This window comes from Cervus elaphus, chromosome 28 (assembly GCF_910594005.1).
Source record: "Cervus elaphus chromosome 28, mCerEla1.1, whole genome shotgun sequence".
Classification (NCBI taxonomy): Eukaryota; Metazoa; Chordata; class Mammalia; order Artiodactyla; family Cervidae; genus Cervus; species Cervus elaphus.
The window spans coordinates 50,390,649-50,414,058 of record NC_057842.1 but is presented as its reverse complement, the minus strand read 5'-3'; the positions used below and the strand labels follow the sequence as shown (position 1 = coordinate 50,414,058).

Genomic DNA, 23,410 nt, shown 5'->3' with positions numbered 1-23,410 from the left:
CGCGCCGCCGCCCCGCCTCCCGCCGCGGAGCTCCCGTCGGGACCCGGCCAGCTGCGAGGGCGGGCTCTGGGGCGGGCGCGCGTGCGCGCGCTCCTGGGATTCCGGGTGTGGAGGTTGCCGTCACCACGCCGCTCCTGCCACCTCCTAATTACCTGAGCGTCTTTCTCTGCAGTTGGGTCGGCCTCATCTTCTCCTCACCCATTTGTAAGGCGAAGACCTGGAGGCTCAGTTCAGTCGCTCAGTCGTGTCCGACGAAGACCTGGAGGAAGTAATGCTTTTTACAAATAAAGGAGAGAGGAGCCCTGAGTATGAGCGAAGAACCAAGGTAATTGCCACTGTCATCACCAGCCAGAAATCCTGGCCGCTGGTCACTTTATGCATGATTCCTTGCTCTCAAGTTCCGCCTTCCTTAAGCTTTCTGATTCTCAGTTTAGTTTTCTCAAAGTTATGTCTTCTAGTTGGTCCTTTTGTCTGACGAACCCCACCAAAAACAAAATGCCTGGAGATTACCTGGCTCAGTTGAAAATCAGGAAGAGGTTAAGAAAAACTAACCTCAAGTATGTGTGTACAATTCAGTTCAGTTCAGTCGCTCAGTCCTGACCAACTCTTTACGACCCCATGAACCGCAGCACGCCAGGCCTGCCTGTCCATCACCAACTCCCGGAGTCCACCCAAACCCATGTCCATCAAGTCGGTGATGCCATCCAAACATCTCATCCTCTGTCGTCCCCTTCTCCTCCTGCCCTCAATCTTTCCCAGCATCAGGATCTTTTCAAATGAGTCAGCTCTTCGCGTGTGTGTACAATTCTAGACTAAAAGCCGAGCATGCAAAGATGGTACGAGTTAATAACGTGTTGTGGCTCCTTCTTTCTCTTCCATACATATTCTTGTAAGGAATGTGCCTTGATGGCTCATAGCACCGTGTTTTATAGAGGCTGCCAGTAGTGATCCAATTATACATTTCACAGACCCAACTGTTAATTCTGAGGTTCTGCCGTTCAGTTCTAGATCAGACACTTCAAGAAGACCTCAGACATGCTGGAACTATTTCAAAGAAGAGCAAAATGATGACGAGTTCTCAGAAGCATGACAAATGAAGTACTGTCTGAACTTGGGAAGATTCTCATAGAAGAACAAAAGCTACTGGGACTGTCTCCAAATATGTAAAAACTCTTCATGTGACATAGATTTGTTTCATGTGGTCTCAAGAGATGCATAGTTGAGAGAAATAGATTTCAGATCCTGAGAAGAAGATCCCCTTCTTGCACTTGCCAGAGAAGGTGTCTGCTTTAGGTTACATGGTTGCCTTGACCACTGGATTTGACTTTTAAGTAGATTGTGAAGGTTTACTTAACAGGACCTAGGTGCAGGAGAGCCAGGCATCAAGAGAAGAATCAGTTAATGGTTTTGTTAAAGGTGTTTACAACCTGGAAAGTCAATCAGTTCGTGATTCCAGCCTTAAAATTTACAAGTTAGCTGTGAGACAAATGCATCAAAAGGTAAAAAATGCAAGGAGGGCCAGATGATAAAGAGAGGTGGTAGCAATAAGTTTTAGGAGTTCACATGACAGATTGTTCTCATCACAGTTTCAGAGACTTAAGGGATAAGAAGGAAATTGAAAATGGACTGTATTTAGAATTGCCCTGTCCGGTAGGGAAGCCACTAGCCAAATATAAATTCTTATACTTGTAATGTGCTTTCCTGGTAGCTCAGGTGTAAAAGAATCTGCCTGCAATGCAGAAGACCCCAGTTCGATTCCTGGGTCAGGAAGATGCCCTGAAGAAGGGATAGGGTACCCACTCCAGTATTCTTGGGCTTCCCTAATGGCCCACTTGGTAAAGACTCCACTTGCAATGCGGGAGACCTGGGTTTGATCCCTGGGTTGGGAAGATCCCCTGGAGAAAGGAATGGCTTCCCACTCCAGCATTCTGGCCTGGAGAATTCCATGGACTGCATGGGGTAGCAAAAAGTGGGACCGGACTGAGCGACTTTCACTTTCATACTTGTAGCTAGTCCAATTTCAGAAATGCAGTAAGTGTGAAATACACACCAGATGTTAAAGACTAGTACAAAGAAAAAATGTAAAATAGCTTAATTCTTTCATTAGTGATGTGTTGAAATAATATTTGGTATGTAATTGAGTTAAATTTCACTTGTTTAGTTTTACTTTTTAATCGGCTTACTAGGAAAATTTTAAATTACATGAGTCACTTGCATCTTTTACTTGCATCTTATTCTATTAGATAGTCCTGATCTAGAAGGGAATATACTTCATTGAACTTTAAGAACTGTCTTTGTATTCTTAATAGTCCCTGGGGGAATTTTCTGAAACATTAACGGAAAGACAGTCTGATGACAAAGATTCCTGATGAAGAAAAGGAACACTGTCCATAAAATATGCCTTGAGCAAAGGTAAGGAAACAAGAATGCAGATGCATTCTTTGGTGAGTATAATGTTTGTCCATGATAGAAGGTTCTTACTACAAATTAGTGACGAATAAAGTCAGAACTAGCTAGAAAGCTGTCTATAAAGAGAGACTCAATTTTGAATTTAAGGGATTTAGTTCCATTGGCAATCAGGATTTGGCAGTTTCAAAATGGGATGGTAAGAATATCTTGGCAATATTGAGTATAGTGGGTTGAAATTAATGGGTGGTTGGGCAACCAATTAAAACTCATTGTACTTAAAAATGTATTATACGAAAAAATGTTCAGTAGAGGGTTGATTTAAATAAATTATGGCATGTCTGTAAATAAAGTGGAATCTGTATTGTTTGATATGGAAACAGTTAAGATGTACAGCAGAGTAAATAGTTTTCAAAACAATATGTGTACAATATGAACCCATATGGGGTCTTCCCTGGTAGCTAGCAGTAGGTAATCCACCTGCCAATGTAGGAGACACAGGTTTGATCCCTGGGTCAGGGAAAATCCCCTAGAGAAGTAAATGGCAACCCAGTCCACCGTTCTTTCCTGGAGAATCCATGGACAGAGGAGCCTGGCAGGCCCCAGTCCATGGGGTTGCAAAAGAGTCAGACACAACTTAGCGACTAAACAGCCACAATACAATGAACCCATATATATAAATTATATATGTGATGTATGTAATTAGGTCATTTGACCAAAATTACCCTAATTATTCCAAAAGTGTCTCAAAAGTAAAATCTCAGGGTGGGATGTTTCCAACATATTTTCAGTGGCTGAACAAAGTCATCCATGTTTTTGGCCCTCCCCTATCTATGTTCCATCATATTAGCATGTTAGCCTTTCATTCTCAGCCTTGTCACCTCCTGGGTTGTCGGGATGGGTTAATAAGCTGCAGACTCATTTTCAGCCCGTCAATTTCTTAGTATCACAATATGTAAGACCAGTAAGTCTGTTCAGCTCACCAGTGTCCCACAGCCTTACCTTATATGCTTTTTTTGGTATTACCTATTCTCAATCCAGTGTCCAGCTGTCTTCCTTACTCCAGTTTGTAACATTGGATCTTAAAATTCCATCTGTGTTGGACCCCAGTGCAGCTCCCTACCTGGAGCTGACACCTAACTGCTGGGCAATAATGATTAATAAAAGACTCAATCCTAAAATAAGCCTCCCTAAACTTTTTAATGAGCTATGTTGGGAAGGAAAAATGGATCACTACCTTGGCAGACTATTGGTTGCCTACATAAACACCATTTTTGTCCTCTTTCTTACTTAATCAAATGAATTTGTTAGCATTCCAAAGAACTAAAGAAATGTGAGCTCCTCCCGTTACCCTGGTAGTAATTCTATTTCCCTTTGAATAAGACTGTTGTAGAGGGCTTCCCTGGTGGTTCAGTGGTTAGCAATCCACCTGCTAATGCAGAAGACATGGGTTTGATCCCTAATCTGGGAAGAGCCCACATCGCTCAGAGCATCTAAGCCTGTGAGCCACAACTATTCAGCCTGTGCTCTAGAGCCTGGGAACCGCAACTGCTGAGCTCAAGTGCCACTGCTATTGAAGCCTGCGTGCCCTAGAACTCCTGCTCCTCAACAAGAAAAGCCACTGCAGTGAGAAGCCCAAGCACTGCAACTAGAGAGTAGCCCCCACCCTCTGCAACTAGAGAAAAGCGCCCACAGCATCGAAGACCAAACACAGCCAAAAATAAATAAATAAATATTTTTTAAAAAAATGTTGTAGAGGTGGTCCTGTGACCAAACTAGGGAGGATTCTGTAATATGTTTTACCCAAATGGCAAAAGTGCTTATAAAATACAGAGTTATTCTTGGGTTTCTGTTCAAGATGATTGACTTGGCATATAATCTGCCAGCTAGTCTCTCCTAGACATTCCTGAAATAAAAATGTAGAAGTAGAGCAAACAAAGAATAAAGATACGTGTTTGTATGTATGTGCTTAAGTTAGGAGTAGGTAGCAAAGGGGAGAAAAGTAAATGAAACGTCAACAGTTTTCTGGATCACAAAGCTAATAGTAGTGCTTTGACTAGTAATAACACTCAAAGCCATTGCCTAACAAAATATAGTGAAGAAGCTACAGAAGAGTTGGTTGGAGGCCTGGCAAAGGGCAGAAGTGAGAATAAGGGCTGAAAATGGAGATAACCTAGATATGGTACAACTGAGTCAACACCACACACATTTCCTTCTCTCATCCATGCACACAGAGAGCAGGCCAAGACACATAGACAAAAAGAAAAACCAAAAGACCCCAAAGTCTCCTTCAAATTAATTGTACAAATTGTAGGGAAGATGTGAAGACTTCCATGTTAACAACTCAGAGCAAAGCCACTGTCATTCTGGCATTCAGGGCCACCGTCCAGAAAACCAGTTACTTGCCTCTCTGTCAGAAAGTGAAGCCTGATATCTGGCATTGCTGGCCCTTCCCTATTCAACCTTGCTAATTATTCTGAGTTTGCACACAAGAGAGAGAACTGGAAGAAGTCCTCCTTACTAAAAGCAAGGGAAAACCACAATGACCAGCTCTTTGTATATAGGAACCTACAATGAAGAATCAACAGGCAAATCAGGAAACTCACCATGGTGAAAGAGAAGACACAGAAAAACAGATACAGTAACTAACTCCTAAGGAAGCACTTAAAAGTCTGGAAATTTAAAAAAGAACATTTTTTTTTAAGCACTCCACTTTATGTACCCCGGTTTCAGAATATATCGGATCTGTGAGATATAAAGTACTCTGAAAAAAAGAGCAACCAAAGAATGAAATAGAGTTCTGAAACACTAAAAGCATGACTACTTAAATAAGAAAATTCATTGAAAGTATTGGAGATAAAAATCAAGGAAATCTAGAATATAAGATATAAACACATAAACGGAAAATATGGGAAAAATTAAAGAGTTGTGGAGAGCCAATCCAACTAACTAACATTGAATCAGTAGAAGAGAAAGAGATTTTTTTTTTTTAAGTGAGGAAAAAAAATGAAGAATGAAAACTAGGAGGGACTTCCCTGGTAGTCCAGTGCTTAAGAATCCGCCTTCTCATGCAGGGGATGTGGGTTTGATCTCTGCTCTGGGACCTGAGATCCCACATGCCATAGGACAACTAAGCCTGTGCACTGCAACTCTGGCCTGACATGGTCAAAAATAAATAAGTAAATGGGATCTTTTTTTCAAAAAGGGGAAAAAAAGAAAAACTAGGAATACTAATAATAAACCTGCAAAATTTCTAAACATAAAAGACATTTTACTAACAAAGGAATAAAAATTAGACTTCTTCAGCAGCATTGGCTCTAAAAGACAAAATTTAAATGGTAGATATTTTTCGGTCTAGAGCTCTGTATACATTCAAATTATTAATGAACTGTAAAAGCAAAAGTAATTTTCAAATCAGCAAGGATGCAGAACTACAGAACACTTTCCTCCCATGTGATCTTTTAGAAAGTTATCACCTTTTGGACTCTGTGGGAGAAGGTGAGGGTGGGATGTTCTGAGAGAATAGCATTGAAACAAGTATACTATCAAAGGTGAAACAGATCACCAGCCCAGGTTGGATGCATGAGACAAGTGCTCGGGGCTGGTGCACTGGGAAGACCCAGAGGGATGGGATGGGGAGGGAGGTGGGAGGGGGGATCGGGATGGGGAATACATGTAAATCCATGGCTGATTCATGTCAATGTATGGCAAAAACCACTACAATATTGTAAAGTAATTAGCCTCCAACTAATAAAAATAAATGAAAAAAACAAATAAAACTAAAATTAAAAAAAAAACTAAAACTAAAAAAAAAAGTTATCTCCTATATATTCCAGCAAAATAAAGGCAAAAACCAAGAGGAAACCACAGAATTCTGGGAAAAAGTGTATCAATCCTAGACAAAGGCAAAGAAAAATCATGGAAGAGGGCTGTGCATCAAGTCTAGAGAGAAAACAATGTAGATGGGATCAAGAAGAAGGGTACAAGGAGCAAGGTCTTAGTGGAGAAAATGCTGGGGTGGGGAGGAGTGCTAGAGGGGAATTCAATAGAACAGATGATGCATGCATACCAAGTCACTTCAGTCATGTCCAACTCTTTGCAACCCGATGGTCTGTAGCCCGCCAGGCTCCTCTGTCCGTTGCATTCTCCAGGCAAGAATACTGGAGTGGGTTGCCATGCCCTCCTCCAGGGGATCTTCCCAACCCAGAGACTGAACCCACATCTCCTACATCTCCTACATTGGTAAGATAAGGGGTTTGAAAATAAATGAAGGTGTAGTAAATGAAATGGTGCCATGATAAAATGTAGACAGGGGTAGTTCCTTAAAAGAAATTCAGAAAAATTATTATCAGGAAAAGGGTCTTTCAGAATGTATCCATTATACCAGTATTGAGAGGGAGAAGAGAGCTAGCAAAGGAGAAGAACGGTCAAAAAGATAAGTGATAAGCAAAGACATACAAAATTATTATTTTTTAAAGTCATCAACAAGGTTAATTCCTGCTCCAAAGTCAAGGAGAGTAGACACTGAGTAAATGTCCATGAAGATTTAGGTGACTGATAAATTGGAAGCACTTTTAGTAAAAAGATGGAATCATATAGCAAATATATGCAAGTAAATGAGAAGTGAGAAAATGAAAACTTTGAAGATAATCATTTTTGCTTAAAAAGTCAACACAATACATGAAGAAATATTAGGGTCTGAGAAAGACTTTTGTCTGTGTGTGTTTTTAAAATAGAAGAGTAGAGGTAAGGATTGATGGGGGGAAAGAACCTCCAAGAAAGAAATAAGCAAAGAAGGAAATAATTAGGTGAAGGCAGACAAAGATGCTCTGAAGACCATGGGGGAGGTTATACTTCATCTTGGTAGAAGGACATTTTTCTGTGAAATAGAATTCGAGGATCCTGAAATATATGGGAATACATTTAAGGTATTGAGATGTGTGGACTTCTCAGGTGGCCCTAGTGGTAAAGAACCTGCTTGCCAATGCAGGAGACAAAAGAGACATGATTTCAATCTCTGGGTTGGGAAGATGCCCTGGAGAAGGACATGGCAACTCACTCCAGAATTCTTGCCTGGAGAATGTCATGGATGGAGGAGCCTGGCAGGCTACAGTCCATAGGGTCACAAAGAGTCGGACATGACCGAAGCAGCTTAGCACAGAGGCACTTTGAGATATGTATAGCTATAGAAATTTCCAAGTTGAAGATACAAAATGAAAGTTTTTCATCTTTTGGCAGCCTTAAAATTATGAATTTCTCAGTGGATGAATATATTTAATTGTTTTATAATAACATATGCTAAATTTTCATAAAATATTACTAAATGCAGGTTAACACTATTTCAAGGTTGTAGTCAAGGTTAGATATTAAAAAGCAACACTATTCAAAGTCAGCATAAAAATATATAATGAGAACTATTCACACAGTTCTTATTGGCTACTTTAATTTGCTGTCCAATTGGTTGCCCAAATGCCAAGAGACACCCCATGATAAGTGTGAGTATATGTTTTAGTGAAAAATGATTAGGGGTATTTAGCTCCAAAACTAATCATTTTTAATTAGTGTTTTGATAGCAGAAGCTAGGTCTTTTTTTTTTTTTTTTTTCCCATGCAAGCCAATGATTCACCCAAAATTTGGGGCTGAAGCATATTTATTCCTTAAAGCACTGTGTGGGAAGGGAAGAATTATTCTGTGCCAACTGTTATCATTCTATGATTACTCCCATTGATAAGGTAGGAAATTGGTTAAGCTATATATAATGAGCTTTCCTGTATCTCAGATGGTAAAAAAAATCCACCTGCAATGCAGGAGACCTGGGTTTGATCCCTGGATTGGGAAGATCCCCTGGAGGAGGACATGACCACTCACTCCAGTATTCTTGCCTGGAGAATCCCCATGGACAGAGGAGCCTGATGGACTACAGTGCATGGGGTCGCAAAGAGTTGGACACAACTGAGCAACTAAACACAGCATAGCACAATGAGACCCAAGTGGTACAGTGGTAGAGAATTCAACTGTCAATGCAGGAGACATGGGTTTGATCTCTGGGTTAGGAAGATGCCCTGGAGAAGGAAATGGCAACCAAGGTATTTCAAGGTTAAGTATTCTTGCCTGGGAAATGCCATGGACAGAGGAGGCTGGTGGGCTACAGTTCATACGGTCACAGAGTTGGACATGAATTAGGGACTAAACAACAATAACAACAATAAACAATAGGTACCTCATGTACAGAATGTATTAGTGATCCTAGACTGTTGAGCTTGCTTTCTCAGTTTTCATCCAGGGATGCAGGCACCTACTCATCACTCTGCCCTTTCTAGGGTGTTGTCCTCATTTAATAGTGCAAGATGACTCCTACTCATATTCCAAGTAGCAGTCCAAAGGAAGAGAAGGAACCCAATGACGTCCCTTTGGGAACTGAAAGTATACTTGTCGCTCACAATCACATGACCTACTTAGTTGCAAGGGAAGCTGTAAAATGTAGTTTTTATTTCAGGCGACTGTCCTGAGTTGAATAACCAGGAGGTAAGAAGTATTTGGAGACAAATGTTTCACCCAGAATGCTTTTCCTTCTCAAAGCAAATACACTGGTATTAAACAGATAAGAAGAACCTCTCTTCCCTTATCAGAACTGAGCCACAGAGAACAGAATAGAATGTCAGGAATAACTTTTATCTCTTTAGCACTTAAAAAGTGAGCTAGTGAAAAAATGGAAAAATGAAATCCTGACTAGTAATTACTTTAAGGATCAGTTTTTCCTGAAGTTTAAGCTATTCTTAAGCATGTTCAATATGGTCAAAGTGAAGTTTTCATTCTTTCTACCCACAAGTACTTCTACTTCTTGAAGTACAAGTTCATTCTAGGTCTGCTTTATTGACTATGCCAAAGCCTTTGACTGGGTGGATCACAATAAACTGTGGAAAATTCTGAAAGAGATGGGAATACCAGACCACCTAACCTGCCTCTTGAGAAATCTGTATGCAGCTCAGCAAGCAACAGTTAGAACTGGACATGGAACAACAGACTGGTTCCAAATAGGGAAAGGATTATGTCAAGGCTGTATATTGTCACTCTGCTTATTTAACTTATATGCAGAGTGCATCACGAGAAACGCTGGGCTGGAAGAAGCACAAGCTGGAATCAAGATTGCCAGGAGAAATACCAATAACCTCAGAGATGCAGATGACACCACCGTTATGGCTGAAAGCAAAGAAGAACTAAAGAGCCTCTTGATAAAAGTGAGAGGAGAGTGAAAAAGTGGCATTAAAACTCAACATTCAGGAAACTAAGATCATGGAATGTGGTCCCATCACTTTATGGCAAATAGATGGGGAAAAGGTGGAAACAGTGAAAGACTTTATTTGGGGGGAGGAGGGGCTCCAAAATCACTGCAGATAATGACTGCAGCCATGAAATTAAAAGGCACTTACTCCTCAGAAGAAAAGCTATGATCAACCTAGACAGCATATTAAAAAGCAGAGACATTACTTTGCCAAAAAGGTCCATCTGGTTGGAGCTATAGTTTTTCTAGTAGTCATGTTTGGATGTGAGAGTTGGACTATAAAGAAAGCTGAGCGCCAAAAAATTGATGATTTTGAACTGTGGTGTTGGAGAAGACTCTTGAGAGTCCCTTGGACTGTAAGGAGATCCAAACAGTCCATCCTAAAGGAAATCAGTCCTGAATATTCATTGGAGGGACTGATGCTGAAGCTGAAACTCCAATACTTTGGCCACCTGATGTGAAGAACTGACTCATTTGAAAAGACCCTGAGACCCTGATGCTGGGAAAGATTGAGGGCAGGAGGAGAAGGGAATGACAGAGGATGAGATGGTTGGATGACATCACTGACTCACTGGACATGAGTTTGAGTAAACTTTGGGAGTTGGTGATGGATAGAGAGGCCTGGAGTGCTGCAGTCCATGAGGTCACAAAGAGTTGGACACAACTGAGCGACTGAACTGAACTGAGCTGAACCCACAAGTAATTAAGCATATATCACAAAACCCATACTTCACTCAGCAGTGTGAAACATCCCTCCAAAAAAATGTGATGTGATCTCTAGTCTCAAGGAACTTAGAAGAATGTACAGTTTGGGTAGAAGACAAATTTAATACTCAAGACTATTCAGAAACAGTAAGTGTTGAGTTGTATGATGCTTACTTTATGAATACAAAAGGAATTTAAAGTAAAGGTAGGCCATTTCTCGCTGCAAAACGTTTTTGTTCTGCACAAAACCTTTGCAGAAATAGTGAAAATTGAACTAGGCATATAAGAATAGCTGTAATTTATTTATAAAAGCCTTTCATATGCAAAATCATAAAAGGTTTATTTGTAGGGTTAATCCTGGAGAAAAAAGACATGTTGAATTTAAAGTCCAAGCAGTTGCTGATAGTAGCATAAAGTCTAAAAATGATTAACTCGGTCATTTATAAATAGGTATCATTTCTGTTTTTTGCTTTATGATGTATCCACAAGTAATAACAGAATGCCTGACACAGAGATCTCAAGTATCTGTTAAATAAATATAATTTTCCTTTTACTCTCAGTGTTTATTTTATTATATGACTAAGGACTTAACATTTTTCTATTGAGGTATAGCTTTTTTAAAAATTGAAATGTACTAAAGTTACAGATCTTAATTGTACAGTGCCATATACCACCTCATGTAACTACTTCCCAAATCAAGTTACAGAACATTTCTAACTCTCCAAAATACTCTATGACCCTCCCAGTCATCACTCATTTCAGCTCACCCCACTTCAGCCGCCCAAAGTAGCCACTATTCTGATTCCTATAAATACAGATTATCTTCTTAGATTTGAAATTCATATTAACAAAATATGTCACTCAACATTTTTTCAAGTTGTTGCTGTCCTAGTCTTAATCTGTGTAGCTTGTTGATACTTGAAAGAGATATTTCCACCCTCTATTTTAAAGTCTTTTCTTATGGGAAAACCCTATAAAAGTATAGGAAAGGTGTTTATTAAGTAATAATTTGCATTAAAGTTGTCATTAGTCTTTAAACTTCAAAGACAGGTTATGTTTACTCTAAGGTCAGGCACAGCCAGTGTAACTGGTACTTCCACGATGACAATCAAGTTAACTTGCTGTGACTTGTTTACTCAGACAAATCTGGAAATTCCATATGAGAAGTTTAGGTCAATTACAAAGTTAGAGGTACGGGCACAGTGGGGAAGGATGGAGGGAAGGGGTAGTTAGGGAATTGGGGACAGACATGTACACACTACTATTTTTTAAATGGATAATGACTAGCAAGGTCCTACTATATTGCACATGAAACTGCTCAATATTATGTGGCAGCCTGGATGGGCGGGGAATTTGGGGGAGAATGAATACATGTATATGTATGGCTGAGTCCCTTTGCTATGTACCTGAAACTATCACAACATTGTTAATTGGCTATACCCCAATATAAAAACAATTTTTTTTTAAGTTTAGAGGCACAGTCCTTATACAAAACCACCCTCACTTCTGACACCTACTGTAAGTTTGCAAGGGTTTGAGCGGGACCCAAACTACCTCCGTTTCAATAATTTGCCAGAAAGACTCATAAAACTCACAAAGCTGTCACGCTCATGGTTATGGTTTATTAAAGGGAAAGGATACAGATTAAGATTAGTCAAAAGAAGGCGTGGTAGAGCGGAGTCCAGGCGGGGCTCACATGCAGAGTTTTAGTTGTCTTCTAGTCAGAACACGGCACTCTCCCAACACCGATGAGTGACAACATGTTCCGAGTACTGCCAGAGGGCCAGGCAGGAAGGCTTACCTGAGGCTGCTGTCCAGAGCTGCTTTTTGTTGTTGTTGGCAGGGGACGGGGTGCTGGGGGGCATGGGGGGCTCTCTTGTCTTTTGGCTGTGCTACACGGTATGTGGGATCTTAGTCACTTAGCTCCTTGCCTAGGGGTGGAACTTGCACCCCCTGCATCGGAAGCACAAGCAAGGAGTCTTCACCACTGGACCACCAGGAAAGTCCCTGGGGGAGTCTTATTATGTAGACATGATTGATTGATTGTCCCCTTATTTAATCCCAGTTTCCAGGTCCATGGATACTTTGTGACCCCAAACCCCTACCCTAAGTCACACAATTGGACCCGTGACAGGGCCAGCCCCCAACCTAAGATTTATGGGTGTGGCCAGGCCCCACCCTAAATCCTGTTGCTAGACAACCCTCCAGGACCCACGGCCCTCTGGCAAACAGCAGATACTGTATGGCTGAGGGCAGAGGCCAAGACTTCTCTTTGGGCAAGCCCCAATTCTTTACTGCATACCCCCAAATCTTCACCTCACTGACAAGAGAATTTGTTTTTTCCAAAAATTAAATTGTTTCTTTGAAAATTTTTTCTCAATGATTGATTTCACAAGTTTGTGTTTCTAAGGATCCTGAATTATTACGAAGCATCTCAACATATTTGACAAGAAGTTAAGATTGAAGAAGGAATACTAACATTTTCTTTCTCCCCTAATTGTCCAATATATATAAATACAAGGATTCTACCAAGATTACTGACTTGTACTTCTGAAAGTCAGTTCTTTTGAGAGTTTTCCAGGAACTATTAATACCAGTACTGGCAATACTAAAAAATAAGGTTGAATTAGCAACAATTCAGTGATTTTGAGGCTTGGGTGTTGAGTAAGATTCCCCCAGAAAGAATGTTAACTCAAAAAAACCTCCATAAGGAAGAGTGAAATTGGTGAAATTGTCTAAAATCATGCCCATCGAGTTGGTGATGCCATCCAGCCATCTCATCCTCTGTCGTCCCCTTCTCCTCCTGCCCCCAATCCCTCCCAGCATCAGGGTCTTTTCCAATGAGTCAACTCTTTGCATGAGGTGGCCAAAGTATTGGAGTTTCAGCTTCAGCATCAGTCCTTCCAATGAACACCCAGGACTGATCTCCTTTAGCATGGACTGCTTGGATCTCCTTGCAGTCCAAGGGACTCTCAAGAGTCTTCCCCAACACCACAGTTCAAAAGTATCAATTCTTTGGCGCTTAGCTTTCTTCACAGTCCAACACTCACATCCATACATGACCACTGGAAAAACCATAGCCTTGACTAGACAGACCTTTGTTGGCAAAATAATGTCTTTGCTTTTTAATATGCTATCTAGGTTGGTCATAACTTTCCTTCCAAGGAATAAGCATCTTTTAATTTCATAGCTGCAATCACCATCTGCAGTGATTTTGTACAGTAAGATACAAGATTTAAATTGAAACAGACTGGAAACTGAAACACCACCTTAGCCAGAATGATTAAAGTCAATCAAATCACAATTGGGCAGGCAGATATTATAGAGTCATTGGCCAGGAAGGCCAAGGTTCCAGTCAGGCATAAGATTCTGATTTCAAAGGCTCGGAAGTCTCAGACTAAAAGCTATGTTTAGCTAACTCTGTAGGTTGATTTGAAGGCTCATTCAGCCTTTCATTCAACTGATATACTGTACATTGACTACCTACTGTGGGTCAGCAGGCACAGAGCAGAGAAGACAGACACTGGGCTTTTAAGGATGACAGCTAACGTTCGTTGCCCATCTATCTGCTGTTTGCCAGGCATTGTGCTAAGCACTTCTTCCGGAACTCTGTTATTCACACTTTTATTATCTAGATTTCACAGGTAAGGAAATTGAATCTCTAAGACGTTGAGAATCTCACTGAAAGAGTGTGTCTAAATGCCTCTTGGCCCATCTCCCAAAGCTGAACTTTCTTGCTAGCAAAAGGCCATTGCTGGCTGTAATGAACATAAATCCTTGTTATCTGAAAAAGTGGGCTTCCCTGGTGGCTCAGCAGGAAAGAAGCTGCCTGCAATGCAGGAGACATGAGTTTGATCCCTGGGTTGGGAAGATCTCCTGGAGGAAGAATTGGTAACCCACTCCAGTATTCTTGCCTGGAGAATTCCACGGACACAGGAGCCTGATGGGCTGCAGTCCATGTGGTCACAAACGAGATAAGTCATGACTGAGAGACTATGCAACAGCAATCTGAAAAATTATCCTCCATCACTTTCAGTTTCTGTGTTGGATACAAGAGCCCCATCTTTTGGCAAGATGCGGAATTTCAAACAGGAAGACTTGACCTGGGGACTGGCACCAAAGGTGTCAAGGGTTCCCTCATTCCCTTCTTTATTGTATGGTTTATCGTGTAGAATCCTGGTATTTTCTAGACCAGAAGAAAGGACTCATTTTGGTTGCAACTCTCTCATTTGATGTTTATGCTGCTATTTTGCAGAAGAGAGAGAAATAAAGACAGATAATTCATTTCAGTATGTTAGTACTTAAAATATATATCCAAGGTTGCTTAAAAATAAGTTGCTCCTTAGAAATATGATGTGGATTTCATCAATGCATCGTTTTAAAATTTAAAATCTAGGTACAATCAATGTACAATGATATAAAATTGTCCCTTGCTTGAACATAAAACCTCAGATTATACAACTCTGAAGAGATTTGGTTATCTAACAACCACTAACGTGAATTTTACAAAATACATATTGACATATATACTCTGTGAGAGAATTTCTGCTTTTAAGCCTTCGCAAAGACACAAGAAATTATAAATACATACATATGCAACCCCATGAACAGTATGAAAAGGCAAAAAAGTATGACACTGAAAGATGAACTCTCCAGGTCGGTAGGTGCCCAGTCTGCTACTGGAGAAGAACGGGGAAATAACTCCAGAAAGAATGAAGAGGCAGAGCCAAAGCAAAAACAACACCCAGTTGTGGATGGGACTGGTGATGACAGTAAAGTCTGATGCTATAAAGAGCAATATTGCATGGGAATCTGGAATGTTAGGTCCATGAATCAAGGAAAATTGGAAGTGGTCAAACAGGAGATGGCAAGAGTGAACATCAACATTTTAGGAATCAATGAACTAAAATGGACTGGAACAGGTGAATTTAACTCAGATACCATTATATCTACTACTGTGGGCAAGAATTCCTTAGAAGAAATGGAGTAGCCATCATAGTCAACAAAAGAGTCCAAAATGAAGTACTTGGAGGTAATCTCAAAAATGACAGAATGATCTGTTTGTTTCCAAGGCAAACCATTCAATATCACAGAAATCCAAGTCTATGACCCAACCAATGATGCTAAAGAAGCTGAAGTTGAATGGTGCCATGAAGACCTACAAGACCTTTTAGAACTAACACCAAAAAAGATGTCCTCTTCATTATAGGGGACTGGAATGCAAAAGTAGGAAGTCAAGAGCTACCTGGAGTAACAGGCAAATTTGGCCTTGGAGTACAAAATGAAGCAGGTCAATGACTAACAGAGTTTTGCCAAGAGAATGCACTGGTCATAGCAAACACCCTCTTCTAACAACACAAGAGAAGACTCTACACATGAACATCACCAGATGGTCAATTCCAAAATCAGATTGATTATATTCTTTGCAGCCAAAGATGGACAAGCTCTGTACAGTCAGCAAAAACAAGATCGGGAGCTGAATGTGGTTCAGAACATGAACTCCTTATTGTCAAATTCAGACTTAAATTGAAGAAAGTAGGGGAAACCACTAGACCATTCGGGTATAACCTAAATCAAATTCCTTATGATTACATAGTAGAAGTGACTAATAGATTCAAGGGATTAGATCTGATAGAGTGCGTGAAGAACTATGGACAGAGGCTCATGATATTGTACAGGAGACAGTGATGAAGACCATCCCCAAGAAAAAGAAATGCAAAGAAGCAAAATGGTTGTCTGAGGAGGCCTTACAAATAGTTGAGAAAAGAGAAGCTAAAGGCAAAGGAGAAAAGGAAAGATATACCCATTTGAATGCAGAGATCCAAAGAATAGCAAGGAGAGATAAGAAAGCCTTCCTCAGTGATCAGTGCAAAGAAATAAAGGAGAACAATAGAATGGGAAAGACTACTGATCTCTTCAAGAAAATTAGAGATACCAAGGGAACATTTCATGCTAAGATGAGCTCAATAAAGCACAGAAATGGTATGGACCTAACAGACCTGACATTAAGAAGAGATGGCAAAAATGCACAGAAGGACTATATAAAAAATATCTTCATGACTCAGATAACCATGATGGAATGATCACTCACCTAGAGCCAGACATCCTGGAGTGTGAAGTCGAGTGGGCCTTAGGAAGCATCACTATGAACAAAGCTAATGGAGGTGATGGAATTCCAGTTGAGCTATTTCAAATCCTAAAAGATGATGCTGTGAAAGTGCTGCACTCAATATGCCAGCAAATTTGGAAAACTCAGCAGTGGCTACAGGACTGGAAAAGGTCAGTTTTCATTCCAATCCCAAAGAAAGGCAATGCCAAAGAATGTTCAAACTACCACACAATCACACTCATCTCACATGCTAGCAAAGCAATGCTCAAATTCTCCAAGCCAGGCTTCAACAGTATGTGAACCATGAGCTTCCAGATGTTCAAGTTGGATTTAGAAAAGGCAGAGGAACCAGAAATCAAATTGCTGATATCTGTTGGACCATCAAAAAAGCAAGAGAGTTCCAGGAAAACATCTACTTTTGCTTTATTGACTACACCAAAGCCTTTGACTGTGTGAATCACAACAAACTGTGAAAAATTTTTCAAGAGATGGGAATACCAGACCACCTGACCTGTCTCCTGAGAAATCTGTATGCAAACCAAGAAGCAACAGTTAGAACTAGACATGGAACAATAGACTGGTTCCAAATAGGGAAAGGAGTACATCAAGGCTATATATTGTCACCCTGCTCATTTAAATTATATGCAGAGTACATCATGAGAAATGCTGGGCTGGATGAAGCACAAGCTGGAATCAAGATTGCTGGGAGAAATATCAATAACCTCAGAGAGGCAGATGACACCATCCTTATGGAAGAAAGCAAAGAACTAAAGAGCCTCTTGATGAAAGTGAAAGAGGAGAGTGAAAAAGTTGGATTAAAACTCAACATTCAGAAAACTAAGATCATGGCATCCATTCCTGTCACTTCATGGCAAATAGATGGGGAACAATGGAAACAGTGAGAGACTTTGTTTTGGGGGGCTCCAAAATCACTGCAGATGGTGACTACAGCCATGAAATTAAAAGACGCTTGCTCCTTGGAAGAAAAGCTATGATCAACCTAGATAGCATACCAGAAAGCAGAGACGTTACTTTGCCAACAAAGGTCCATCTAGTCAAGGCTATGGTTTTTCCAGTAGTCATGTATGGATGTGAGAGTTGGACTATAAAGACAGCTGAGTGCTGAAGAATTGATGCTTTTGAATTGTGGTGTTGGAGGAGACTCTTGAGAGTCCCTTGGACTTCAAGGAGATCGAACCAGTCAATCCTAAAGGAAACCAGTGCTGAATATTCATTGGAAGAACTGATGCTGCAGCTGAAGCTTCAGTACTTTTGCCATCTGATGTGAAGAGCTGACTCATTTGAAAAGACCCTGATGCTGGGAAAGATTGAAGGCTGGAGTAGAAGGGGTGGACAGAGGATAAGATGGTTGGATGGCCTCACCAACGCAATGGACATGAGTTTGAGTAAGCTCTGGTAGTTGGTGATGGACAGGGAGGTCTGGCATGCTGCAGTCCATGGGGTAGCAAAGAGTCGGACACAACTTAGCAAATGAAGAACAACAACAAATAAAAATTTCACTTATATGTTTTGCAGATGAACATGTATATAGATCAGTATTCAGGCAATTCAATACATTTTCAGAAGCACTTTGCAAGAAGACAGACTTTTTAGCCCACATCCCCAAAAGATGCTTTTGTTTATATTCCTGAAGGTGAAATCTCAAAACCTCTGCAAAGAGTGAAGAGATAATTAGCAGGGAATTTCTCCAGAATGTGGTGCTTCATCACAGAGGTACAGCGGGAATTATGCTTTAGAGGAGTGTGCATGGATCATGGTGAGAAGGGCCTGCAGCCCATCAGGATGGCCCCACCTGCCACACATGGCCAGCATGGCCTTCCGGACCCTTCCTCCTCTTCACATTCTGAAGTGGGCATCATTCCTGGAGGGTCAGGCTCTGGACGGGCATCTGTCACTTTACTGGATTCTTGGCCTGTGGGGTTACAAGGAATATTTAGTAAGAAGTTTTTTTATGACTAAAATATTAATGTAATCTGCATACTGGAGCAAACATAGCTTTTAACATAACCAGAATGAAACCTTTTTTCTCTCACAGTTCCATTAACTTTTGTTGGAATGTCTTACTTGTTTCCAGATGAAAACTCATGAGATTATAGTTCATTGTTGTTTACTTTTAAATAATGTAGCTTTCCATTTTCACTTTAGATCACAATTGCTACTGTGATTCAGTGATTAGACTATTTAATACTATTCACTAGAGTATAATGACTAAAATGAAAAACTGGATTTAGTGTTAATTCTTCTCCTGTCCACCAGCTTAATTAAGCCTGAAAGTGTGAAAGTGTTGGTCACTCAGATGTATCTGACTCTTTGCATCCCCCTGGACTGTAGCCCACCAGGTACCTCTGTACATGGAATTCTCCAGGCAAGAATATTGGAGTGGGTAGCCATTTCCTTCAGATGTAGTGTTAATTCTTTTCTCTTCCACCAGATTAATTAAGCTGACTTAGAGCCAAAGGCCTGAACCCAAGTTGTGGGATGAGCCTTTTCTCTCCTTTCTGCATATCATAGCATCCTCCCACCCCATTATCACTGTCATTCCCAAGGTCGCACACATTCCTTTTTGTGTTTGAAAGGCAGTTTCAAACCTTTTGGGGTTTGCAAGGAAGTCAGGAGATGGAGGAAATTTCTTACTTGGCTGCAAAGCCTGGTGTTTCCCTCTCTGAGTCTAAAGGCAGGGACCCTTGCAGATCCTGATTACAGGTAAATGATTAAAGCAGACTCTTTATCTTGGGGTCTCTTTGAAGGTTCTCAGCCAGACCCTCCCAACTCTTTCAGTCCCCTGACACACGCATCTTTCCTTCCTCAGGCCCTGAGAAGTCTGCTGTGCACCTACACTTTGTTTCAAGGGGAACCTCTTCTTCCTCCAGATGGCTTTGTTAGACAGACCCCCAAGATGACTCACTCCAGCTCTCTCCCTGGCATACACCCCTTGCCCTGATAAGTTCTGGAATGAAGACCAGTCCTAAAGCGATGGCACTCTTTAGGCTCCACATGAAGTTGGGTCATGCTCTTAGCCTCTCAATTTCCTCGAGTGGAAGTAGAGTCATTTCTGTCCACAGTCCACTTAAGCCTTTGGGGCATCAGTACACTAGATCTTTGCATTTTCTGGGTGCAGAAGGCACATTTCAAAGCTCTGCTATGGTCCCCTGGAAGTATCTACTTGAATTGAGATTGGAAAATCATACTCACCTACATCTATTCTCTGCAGGGGGTAGGTACCGACAACACAGCTGCAGTATTCTGAGGAAATTTACTTCTATGACACTTGTTTATATGCTAAATCTGATTGAAGGCCCAGAGAATCATGTAACAGTTTTTTGAACACATTTCCTTTGCAAACCTGCCTATGGAGAAGAGAATGTATCTCATACTTTGTTGGGTATCCTAGCATTTGTTGGTGCTTCAACAGAAACTATGCCAAGAAGAAAGTCCTTTTGGGATCCTGTTAGTAATGGGAGCATAGGGACTTCCCTGGTGTTCCAGTGGCTAAGACTCTTCACTCCCAATCCAGGGGGCCTGGCTTCCATCCCTTGTTAGGGAACTAGATTCCACGTGTCACAACAATCCAGTGGAGCTAAATAAATGAAAGAAAGAGAAAATAGTCATTTCACGTTCCTGTCTGGAACAACTTAAGGTAAAAGCTTGCAGTTGTGTGGACCACTTATGTCTGAAAGTAATATGTTTCCTCCTTAACAAGTTGAAAATAGTTTCAATAAAAAGCTTTTTTAAAAAAGAAAGTGAATTTAATCATAAAGAATCAAGACATGTTATAGAACCTAGGTATAAGCATCATTAGCACACATCAGACCAGGATCTGAATATTTCTTAAAGTTGTGTCATTTCCCCTGCATCTCTATTACCACCACCTTTGTTCAAAACTTCACTGATCTCCTGCCTGTACCATGGCAGTCACTTGTCTCTTCCTTGGGTTTTACCCCTGTCAAATCTGTTCTTCACAATACTATCACATTGTTTGACCTAAAATGCAAATATTACCTTGTCCCTGATGTGTGTTAAATCTTTCAAAATCTTCCAATCACCTTGTCCTGGAAGCATGCTTCTCAAATATTAGAATGCATACAAATGACCCATGGATCTTGTTAAAATGCAGATTCTAATTGAATAGGTTTGGAATGTGGCCCCCACTTATACATTTTTAAAAGGTTCTGAGTAACGCTGCCTCTGACATTCTAAAAACTACACTTTGAGTACCAGTGCTTAGAGTTTTGGCTTCTTAGTTGTACCATTGAAAGACCTAACTGACCATGCCTAATTTCATTTCTTATCTTTCCATATGGCCCACCATTTATATTTCTAGGAAAAAAAATTTATTATTTCCTGTCTGATGGCTTTCTTCTAAATTGATGTTTCACATATAGTTAAACTGGAACCTAAGATATGCAGATAACACCACCCTTATGGCAGAAAGTGAAGAAGAACTAAAGAACCTCTTGATGAAAGTGAAAGAGGAGTGAAAAAGTTGGCTTAAAGCTCAACATTCAGAAAACTAAGATCATGGTTTCTGGTCCCATCACTTCATGGCAAATAGATGGGGAAACAGTGGCTGATTTTATTTTTGGGGGCTCCAAAAATCACTGCACATGGTGATTGCAGCTATGAAATTAAAACACGCTTACTCCTTGGAAGGAAAGTTATGACCAACCTAGACAGCATATTAAAAAACAGAGACATTACTTTGTCAACAAAAGTCCATCTAGTCAAGGCTATGGTTTTTCCAGTAGTCATGTATGGATGGGAGAGTTGGACTATAAAGAAAGCTAAGCACAGAATAATTGATGCTTTTGAACTGTGGTGTTGGAGAAGACTCTTGAGAGTCCCTTGGACTGCAAGGAGATCCAACCAGTCCATCCTAAAGGAGATCAGTCCTGAGTGTTCATTGGAAGGACTGATGCTGAAGCTGAAACTCCAATCCTTTGGCCACCTGATGCAAAGAGCTGACTCATTTGAAAAGACCCTGATGCTGGGAAAGATTGAAGGCGGAGGAGAAGGGGACGACAGAGGATGAGATGGTTGGATGGCATCACTGACTCAATGGACATGGGTCTGGGTAGACTCCGGGAGTTGGTGATGGACAGGGAGGCCTGGTATGCTGCTGTTCATGGGGTCGCAAAGAGTTGGACACAACTGAGCGACTGAACTGAACTGAACTGAAACTGGACTCTTTCTATCTTTTTAGATTACTTCAGCTTCCGAAAGCAATTTCTACGTTCACAAATTGGGCAAAATGTTTTGTATTAGTTTTCCTGTGGCTGGTATAACAAATTACCACAAACTGGGTCACTTAAAATAATAGATAGGGACTTCCCTGGTGGCCCAGTGGCTAAGATTCTGCACTTCTCATGCAGGGGGCTCCAAATCCCTGGTTGGGGAACTAGATCCCACTGCTGCAACTGAGAGTTCGTATGCCACAGCTAAAGATTCCACATGACTCAATGAAGATCAAAGATCCCACATGCCCCAACAAAGACCTGGCACATTATATGATAATAATATTATTATTATGTTATAGTAAATAAAATAAATAAAATTTAAAAATATATACATATACATGTATTTTGTCTTGCAGTCTAGGGGCCAGAAGTCTAAAATCAAGGTATCAACAGGACCGTGTTCCCTCTACTGGCTTTGAGGAAAAATCTGTTCTTTGTCTATTCCACCTGCTGGTGGCTCCAAGAGTTCCTTGACTTGCGGCCTGATGGCTCCAATCTCATTGCCTTCCCCTCCTAGGTCTGAAAACTCTTTCTGCCTCACAGAATATAAGAATGCATGTGATTTCATTTAGGGCTCATGCAGCTATGTTAGAATAAACTCATCCTCTCAAAATCCTTACTTTAATCACATCTTTTGCCATATAAAGCAATTTCCCCAGGTTCTGAGGATTAGGATGTGGACATGCCTTTTTGGGAAATCTCTGTTCAACCTTCTGCATACCTCTTTTTAGAGCACTTGACATCCCATGAGTAATAGCTAGCATTTATTGGAGGCTTGTCATGTGTTAGCCTAGTAGCCTTTTACTTATGCAACAGAAATATGACTATACCCTTTGAGCAGCCTCTTCTCTTGCACCCAGCCCACTCTGAGAACAGACTCAACACTTCTTCTGGCATTCCCTGCAAAAGCAAGTCCAACTTCAAAAACATTGGCTAGTAATGTAAATGTTATGAAGTGTTCTTCATGTACCTTGCACACAACAGAAAAAACTTTAAGCAATCCTCTTACTTCAGTACTGCTGTTCGTCTCTTTCATAATCTCACACTTCATCTACAGACTCTACATCTTGTCTCCAACTTTCCTTTTGCCTACACCAAGTCCCTTTATCGTAATGGGGCATTTTGTTGCAGCACTTTTCAGTAAAACAAAATTATTAGAGCTCTAAGGTTTAGTTCATGTCTTTAGACTTAATTTCCTTTATTTGTTATAATCATCTACAACCCTAGGAGGTAAGATTTTGTAGAGATATGAGAGTAACTTACCCAATGTCATATAGTAGTAAGTAGCAGTAGTAGATTCAAATCTAGATCTTCTGGTGCTGACGTCTGTGATTTAACCATTGTTAAAATAATGACTAATTGTGACATCATATTAAAATATAGATTCTATGCTTGTCTTCTAGACAAATGTTTCCAAAGAAATCTCTCACTTGGGATCCTGTGGAAGAACTAATGAATCGGAACCTTTGGGAACTGGGCCAGGTCCTACATCTTTAACAACCTCTTGGGAAGTTCCTTATTTCAAGAATAAAACCTGTGGTTGATTCCTCTTTGTGGTTAGTTATCTTTTTCATCAGTAATGAATAACGTGTGTAGTGCAAGAATAAAGTAAATGTGTTGAGTTAAACCAAATTGACTTAGGATCTAACACTC

The 23,410-nt window shown here is 40.6% G+C and overlaps 1 long non-coding RNA gene across 1 annotated transcript; it reads left to right on the top strand.

The window, feature by feature from the left end:
* Positions 1–68: 68 nt before the first annotated feature.
* LOC122685453 lies at positions 69–23,307 on the top strand. Its single transcript, XR_006338394.1, has 3 exons — positions 69–325; positions 2,310–2,412; positions 23,161–23,307. It is a non-coding gene; the product is annotated as an uncharacterized LOC122685453 (long non-coding RNA).
* Positions 23,308–23,410: the final 103 nt, after the last annotated feature.